This window comes from Schistocerca serialis, unplaced genomic scaffold, assembly GCF_023864345.2.
Source record: "Schistocerca serialis cubense isolate TAMUIC-IGC-003099 unplaced genomic scaffold, iqSchSeri2.2 HiC_scaffold_154, whole genome shotgun sequence".
Classification (NCBI taxonomy): domain Eukaryota; kingdom Metazoa; phylum Arthropoda; class Insecta; order Orthoptera; family Acrididae; genus Schistocerca; species Schistocerca serialis.
The window spans coordinates 17,501-25,000 of record NW_026047713.1 but is presented as its reverse complement, the minus strand read 5'-3'; the positions used below and the strand labels follow the sequence as shown (position 1 = coordinate 25,000).

The 7,500-nt window shown below is 54.4% G+C and overlaps 3 non-coding genes across 3 annotated transcripts in view; all 3 read right to left on the bottom strand.

The window, feature by feature from the left end:
• LOC126443475 (large subunit ribosomal RNA) overlaps positions 1–1,295 on the bottom strand; it is a 4,222-nt gene extending 2,927 nt beyond the window's left edge. The window contains exon 1 of the ribosomal RNA XR_007581944.1: positions 1–1,295. This exon is cut by the window's left edge and continues 2,927 nt beyond it. This is a non-coding gene — a ribosomal RNA (large subunit ribosomal RNA).
• Positions 1,296–1,483: 188 nt separating this feature from the next.
• On the bottom strand, positions 1,484–1,638 carry LOC126443479 (5.8S ribosomal RNA). Its single transcript, XR_007581945.1, has one exon. It is a non-coding gene; the product is annotated as a 5.8S ribosomal RNA (ribosomal RNA).
• Positions 1,639–1,991: 353 nt separating this feature from the next.
• On the bottom strand, positions 1,992–3,900 carry LOC126443473 (small subunit ribosomal RNA). The gene has a single exon (XR_007581943.1). It is a non-coding gene; the product is annotated as a small subunit ribosomal RNA (ribosomal RNA).
• Positions 3,901–7,500: the final 3,600 nt, after the last annotated feature.

Sequence of the window (7,500 nt, the reverse complement as noted above, 5' to 3'; positions counted from 1 at the left end):
CCTGAGGGAAACTTCGGAGGGAACCAGCTACTAGATGGTTCGATTAGTCTTTCGCCCCTATACCCAGCTCCGACGATCGATTTGCACGTCAGAATCGCTACGGACCTCCATCAGGGTTTCCCCTGACTTCGTCCTGGCCAGGCATAGTTCACCATCTTTCGGGTCCCAACGTGTACGCTCTAGGTGCGCCTCACCTCGCAATGAGGACGAGACGCCCCGGGAGTGCGGAGGCCGCCGCCCCGTGAAGGGCGGGGAAGCCCCATCCTCCCTCGGCCCGCGCAAGGCGAGACCTTCACTTTCATTACGCCTTTAGGTTTCGTACAGCCCAATGACTCGCGCACATGTTAGACTCCTTGGTCCGTGTTTCAAGACGGGTCGTGAAATTGTCCAAAGCTGAAGCGCCGCTGACGGGAGCGATTATTCCGCCCGAGAGCATCCCGAGCCAACAGCGGCGCGGGTCCGGGGCCGGGCCAGGTAGGTCCGTCATCCGGGAAGAACCGCGCGCGCTTGCCGGGAGCCCGAGCGCCCAAAGGGGCGAATCGACTCCTCCAGATATACCGCCGGGCAGCCAGCCAGGACACCGGGGCTCTGCCCAACAGACGCGAACCGAGGCCCGCGGAAGGACAGGCTGCGCACCCGGGCCGTAGGCCGGCACCCAGCGGGTCGCGACGTCCTACTAGGGGAGAAGTGCGGCCCACCGCACACCGGAACGGCCCCGCCCCGCGGCGAGTGGAAAGGCAACCGGACACGACCCCGCCGCGAATTGCTCCGCGCGGGCGGCCGGCCCCATCTGCCGAGGGCGGAGGCCAGTGGCCGGATGGGCGTGAATCTCACCCGTTCGACCTTTCGGACTTCTCACGTTTACCCCAGAACGGTTTCACGTACTTTTGAACTCTCTCTTCAAAGTTCTTTTCAACTTTCCCTCACGGTACTTGTTCGCTATCGGTCTCGTGGTCATATTTAGTCTCAGATGGAGTTTACCACCCACTTGGAGCTGCACTCTCAAGCAACCCGACTCGAAGGAGAGGTCCCGCCGACGCTCGCACCGGCCGCTACGGGCCTGGCACCCTCTACGGGCCGTGGCCTCATTCAAGTTGGACTTGGGCTCGGCGCGAGGCGTCGGGGTAGTGGACCCTCCCAAACACCACATGCCACGACAGGCGGCAGCCTGCGGGGTTCGGTGCTGGACTCTTCCCTGTTCGCTCGCCGCTACTGGGGGAATCCTTGTTAGTTTCTTTTCCTCCGCTTAGTAATATGCTTAAATTCAGCGGGTAGTCTCGCCTGCTCTGAGGTCGTTGTACGAGGTGTCGCACGCCACACCGCCAGCCGGCTGTGCACGCTACCGAGTAAGTACCGGTATGCGAACCGCCAGGCGACGGGCGCGCATCGCACGTTTAAGGAGACGCGGCCGGCCCCACAGGCGGCCACGACACTCCCAGGTCTGCGAAGCGGGGCAAACGCCGCGCGCTTCAGTATACGTAGCCGACCCTCAGCCAGACGTGGCCCGGGAACGGAATCCATGGACCGCAATGTGCGTTCGAAACGTCGATGTTCATGTGTCCTGCAGTTCACATGTCGACGCGCAATTTGCTGCGTTCTTCATCGACCCACGAGCCGAGTGATCCACCGTCCTGGGTGATCTTTTCATAGTTTCCACCATCTCTTTCGAGACAGTTGCATAGGCGGGACTGAGGCGTGTGGCGGCCCTGTTCCAGCGTTCAGTGTCCAACGGCCTCACGGCCGATGGGCGTCGTACGGCTCCACACCGGAGCGGACAGGCAGTCGGGCGAAAGTCATTCAAAACCGGCGCCAGGCGCCAGGTGCCGCAGGCCAGCCGCTCCAGCGCTTCAGCGCTCGTACCACACAACATTGCCGTTAGTTTTGAGACGAACGCGTGGTTCCGCACGCGGCGCACGGCTACTGCGAGCCGTACAGGTAGCTGCGTGTTGCGCGACACGACACGCACATCGAAAGACATGCAGTCTAGTCGGTAATGATCCTTCCGCAGGTTCACCTACGGAAACCTTGTTACGACTTTCACTTCCTCTAAATGATCAAGTTTGGTCATCTTTCCGGTAGCATCGGCAACGACAGAGTCAATGCCGCGTACCAGTCCGAAGACCTCACTAAATCATTCAATCGGTAGTAGCGACGGGCGGTGTGTACAAAGGGCAGGGACGTAATCAACGCGAGCTTATGACTCGCGCTTACTGGGAATTCCTCGTTCATGGGGAACAATTGCAAGCCCCAATCCCTAGCACGAAGGAGGTTCAGCGGGTTACCCCGACCTTTCGGCCTAGGAAGACACGCTGATTCCTTCAGTGTAGCGCGCGTGCGGCCCAGAACATCTAAGGGCATCACAGACCTGTTATTGCTCAATCTCGTGCGGCTAGAAGCCGCCTGTCCCTCTAAGAAGAAAAGTAATCGCTGACAGCACGAAGGATGTCACGCGACTAGTTAGCAGGCTAGAGTCTCGTTCGTTATCGGAATTAACCAGACAAATCGCTCCACCAACTAAGAACGGCCATGCACCACCACCCACCGAATCAAGAAAGAGCTATCAATCTGTCAATCCTTCCGGTGTCCGGGCCTGGTGAGGTTTCCCGTGTTGAGTCAAATTAAGCCGCAGGCTCCACTCCTGGTGGTGCCCTTCCGTCAATTCCTTTAAGTTTCAGCTTTGCAACCATACTTCCCCCGGAACCCAAAATCTTTGGTTTCCCGGAGGCTGCCCGCCGAGTCATCGGAGGAACTGCGGCGGATCGCTGGCTGGCATCGTTTATGGTTAGAACTAGGGCGGTATCTGATCGCCTTCGAACCTCTAACTTTCGTTCTTGATTAATGAAAACATACTTGGCAAATGCTTTCGCTTCTGTTCGTCTTGCGACGATCCAAGAATTTCACCTCTAACGTCGCAATACGAATGCCCCCGCCTGTCCCTATTAATCATTACCTCGGGTTCCGAAAACCAACAAAATAGAACCGAGGTCCTATTCCATTATTCCATGCACACAGTATTCAGGCGGGCTTGCCTGCTTTAAGCACTCTAATTTGTTCAAAGTAAACGTGCCGGCCCACCGAGACACTCAATAAAGAGCACCCTGGTAGGATTTCAACGGGGTCCGCCTCGGGACGCACGAGCACGCACGAGGCGGTCGCACGCCTTCGGCTCGCCCCACCGGCAGGACGTCCCACGATACATGCCAGTTAAACACCGACGGGCGGTGAACCAACAGCGTGGGACACAAATCCAACTACGAGCTTTTTAACCGCAACAACTTTAATATACGCTATTGGAGCTGGAATTACCGCGGCTGCTGGCACCAGACTTGCCCTCCAATAGATACTCGTTAAAGGATTTAAAGTGTACTCATTCCGATTACGGGGCCTCGGATGAGTCCCGTATCGTTATTTTTCGTCACTACCTCCCCGTGCCGGGAGTGGGTAATTTGCGCGCCTGCTGCCTTCCTTGGATGTGGTAGCCGTTTCTCAGGCTCCCTCTCCGGAATCGAACCCTGATTCCCCGTTACCCGTTACAACCATGGTAGGCGCAGAACCTACCATCGACAGTTGATAAGGCAGACATTTGAAAGATGCGTCGCCGGTACGAGGACCGTGCGATCAGCCCAAAGTTATTCAGAGTCACCAAGGCAAACGGACCGGACGAGCCGACCGATTGGTTTTGATCTAATAAAAGCGTCCCTTCCATCTCTGGTCGGGACTCTGTTTGCATGTATTAGCTCTAGAATTACCACAGTTATCCAAGTAACGTGGGTACGATCTAAGGAACCATAACTGATTTAATGAGCCATTCGCGGTTTCACCTTAATGCGGCTTGTACTGAGACATGCATGGCTTAATCTTTGAGACAAGCATATGACTACTGGCAGGATCAACCAGGGAGCTGCGTCAACTAGAGCTGAGCAGCCGGCCGCCCGGGAGTGTGTCCCGGGGGCCCGCGCGAACACGCAAGCGTCCGCTCAATTATTCTGCAAACAGGAGGAGGCTGAGCTCCCCTGCACAACACACCTCGAAACCCTCTCAGGTCCCGGCGGCGCGCAGCGCCGTCCTAAGTACTTGGTCGGGTTCGAGAGAGGCGCAATCGCCCGGAGTTAGGCGAGTAGACGCTTTAGGTGCGACCACCCGTGCTCCCAACTGAGCTTGCCGCTGCCGACAGAGGCCCGGGAGCGTGCTGTCGTGGCATTGCCGGCGGGAGACAACACGCGCCACCTACGGTGACCGGCAGCTCCAACGCCAGCGCCACAGAAGGACAAAAGCCCCACTTGGGTGCCGAAGCGAACTCTCCCAGCACAGCGCACGCGCCAACACGTCCGCACAGCTGCGATACAAACCACCTGCGAGAACCGCTGGGGCGACCGAGCAGCAGACGGCGTCGCGGCGCCGAGCGCCGGGCGGCGGCGCATCCTCAGCGCACACAGTCCTCAATCGGACCAGCACACTGCAGATGGCCACCGCGCTTCGCACCGGGCCCGCGAGGACCTACTTTGGCCGCAAGGCGCCGCGAGCAGGGGGCGCCGGCGCGCAGCTGCGCCGCCTGCCGCGTCCGTCGGCCGGCGCGCCTGCCACTGGCCGCCCCCACCAGCCGGCTGTAGCGCGTGCGCCCACGCACCGCGCTGCCAGCACGCCGGGCGGCCCCCCCTCACCGGCCGGGGACGGTCCCACCCAGCCACCGCCGCGTATCGCCTCACACCCAGATCCCCTTTCGCGTTCGTGGGCATGGTGGGTCCCCTTTCACGTTCGTGGGCATGGTGGGTATCCCTGAAACAACCGGTTAATAGCTCGACCGATCGTCGCCAACACTGATTCACCTCTAGCGAGAACAACCGCACCACAACGGGTTACCTGTTGTTCATTTGCGTAACGTCACCAGCAAACGTAGACGTCCATCGCCATTTGCAACGAGTATTGCATGCCTGTGTCAGGTGTCACAACACACTACGTCTGCCCACATAGACGCAACAACATGTGCACGCCTCGAGAACACGTGGAAGGTAGCCCCCGTACGTATGCGGTGTCCATTGCGCGAACGACTGTCAGCCGGCCTCTGCAGGATGTCGCAGATGTGGAACGCGGTGCAACATGCTATCACGGTGTGTGAGAAGAGACGACTACGTCCGAATACACGCTCCACTACATCAACAGACTGCTCATGCTGATCGCCATCCAGGGCGTCCGTTCCTCCCACACGTCTGAATGGCGTACCACACTGCAATCCAGCTCTTATAGGGAGACGACACGTAGCTGCGTGCACAATATTTGGACTGTATGGTCTGCCGTTGCTAGGCGCAGTCGTCGTACGGTCACACATGTGCCACGATGTATCATTCAGTACATACGGACCAATGTGCAGTACAGTTTGTGGGTTTTGCGTACATCGGCGGACAGGTGACAGGCCGTACCACAACGTAGGCTGAGTACGTCGGCATGCGAAGGGCATTGAACATGCAAACTTCTCAACGACCAGCTTGCGAAGGCAGGGGGGAAGGGGGGGGGGGCATGTACGTCCTGCTGCTATCCACATTACAGTGTATAGCAGGAGCATGTGGAAAGTCAGCAACACCTGCAAGGTGTTTAACATGACGCGATACACAGGGGACCGGGCAGTGCGAATAGCGAACTATATTGCGAGGGTTGCGGTTAGGCAACACTACACTAATTTAACGAGTTGCATAACAATTACAGAGCAGGTTCAGCGACAACGTGCGTCAGGTTAAGGCGCAATATAGGTTAGGTTGAGGCACAATATAGGTTAGGTTAAGGCACAACATGGGTTACGTTAAGGCACAAATTGGGTTACGTTAAGGCACAACATGGGTTACGTTAAGGCACAACATGGGTTACGTTAAGGCACAAATTAGGTTACGTTAAGGCACAAATTAGGTTACGTTAAGGCACAAATTAGGTTACGTTAAGGCACAAATTAGGTTACGTTAAGGCACAAATTAGGTTACGTTAAGGCACAAATTAGGTTACGTTAAGGCACAAATTAGGTTACGTTAAGGCACAAATTAGGTTACGTTAAGGCACAAATTAGGTTACGTTAAGGCACAAATTAGGTTACGTTAAGGCACAAATTAGGTTACGTTAAGGCACAAATTAGGTTACGTTAAGGCACAAATTAGGTTACGTTAAGGCACAAATTAGGTTACGTTAAGGCACAAATTAGGTTACGTTAAGGCACAAATTAGGTTACGTTAAGGCACAAATTAGGTTACGTTAAGGCACAAATTAGGTTACGTTAAGGCACAAATTAGGTTACGTTAAGGTACAATATGGGTTAGGTTAAGGTACAATATGGGTTAGGTTAAGGTACAATATGGGTTAGGTTAAGGTACAATATGGGTTAGGTTAAGGTACAATATGGGTTAGGTTAAGGCACAACGTAGGTTAGGTTAAGGCACAACATAGGTTAGGTTAAGGCACAACATAGGTTAGGTTAAGGCACAACATAGGTTAGGTTAAGGCACAACATAGGTTAGGTTAAGGCACAACATAGGTTAGGTTAAGGCACAACATAGGTTAGGTTAAGGCACAACATAGGTTAGGTTAAGGCACAACATAGGTTAGGTTAAGGCACAACATAGGTTAGGTTAAGGCACAACATAGGTTAGGTTAAGGCACAACGTAGGTTAGGTTAAGGCACAACGTAGGTTAGGTTAAGGCACAACGTAGGTTAGGTTAAGGCACAACGTAGGTTAGGTTAAGGCACAACGTAGGTTAGGTTAAGGCACAACGTAGGTTAGGTTAAGGCACAACGTAGGTTAGGTTAAGGCACAACGTAGGTTAGGTTAAGGCACAACGTAGGTTAGGTTAAGGCACAACGTAGGTTAGGTTAAGGCACAACGTAGGTTAGGTTAAGGCACAACGTAGGTTAGGTTAAGGCACAACGTAGGTTAGGTTAAGGCACAACGTAGGTTAGGTTAAGGCACAACGTAGGTTAGGTTAAGGCACAACGTAGGTTAGGTTAAGGCACAACGTAGGTTAGGTTAAGGCACAACGTAGGTTAGGTTAAGGCACAACGTAGGTTAGGTTAAGGCACAACGTAGGTTAGGTTAAGGCACAACGTAGGTTAGGTTAAGGCACAACGTAGGTTAGGTTAAGGCACAACGTAGGTTAGGTTAAGGCACAACGTAGGTTAGGTTAAGGCACAACGTAGGTTAGGTTAAGGCACAACGTAGGTTAGGTTAAGGCACAACGTAGGTTAGGTTAAGGCACAACGTAGGTTAGGTTAAGGCACAACGTAGGTTAGGTTAAGGCACAACGTAGGTTAGGTTAAGGCACAACATAGGTTAGGTTAAGGCACAACATAGGTTAGGTTAAGGCACAACGTAGGTTAGGTTAAGGCACAACGTAGGTTAGGTTAAGGCACAACGTAGGTTAGGTTAAGGCACAACGTAGGTTAGGTTAAGGTACAACGTAGGTTAGGTTAAGGTACAACGTAGGTTAGGTTAAGGTACAACGTAGGTTAGGTTAAGGTACAAC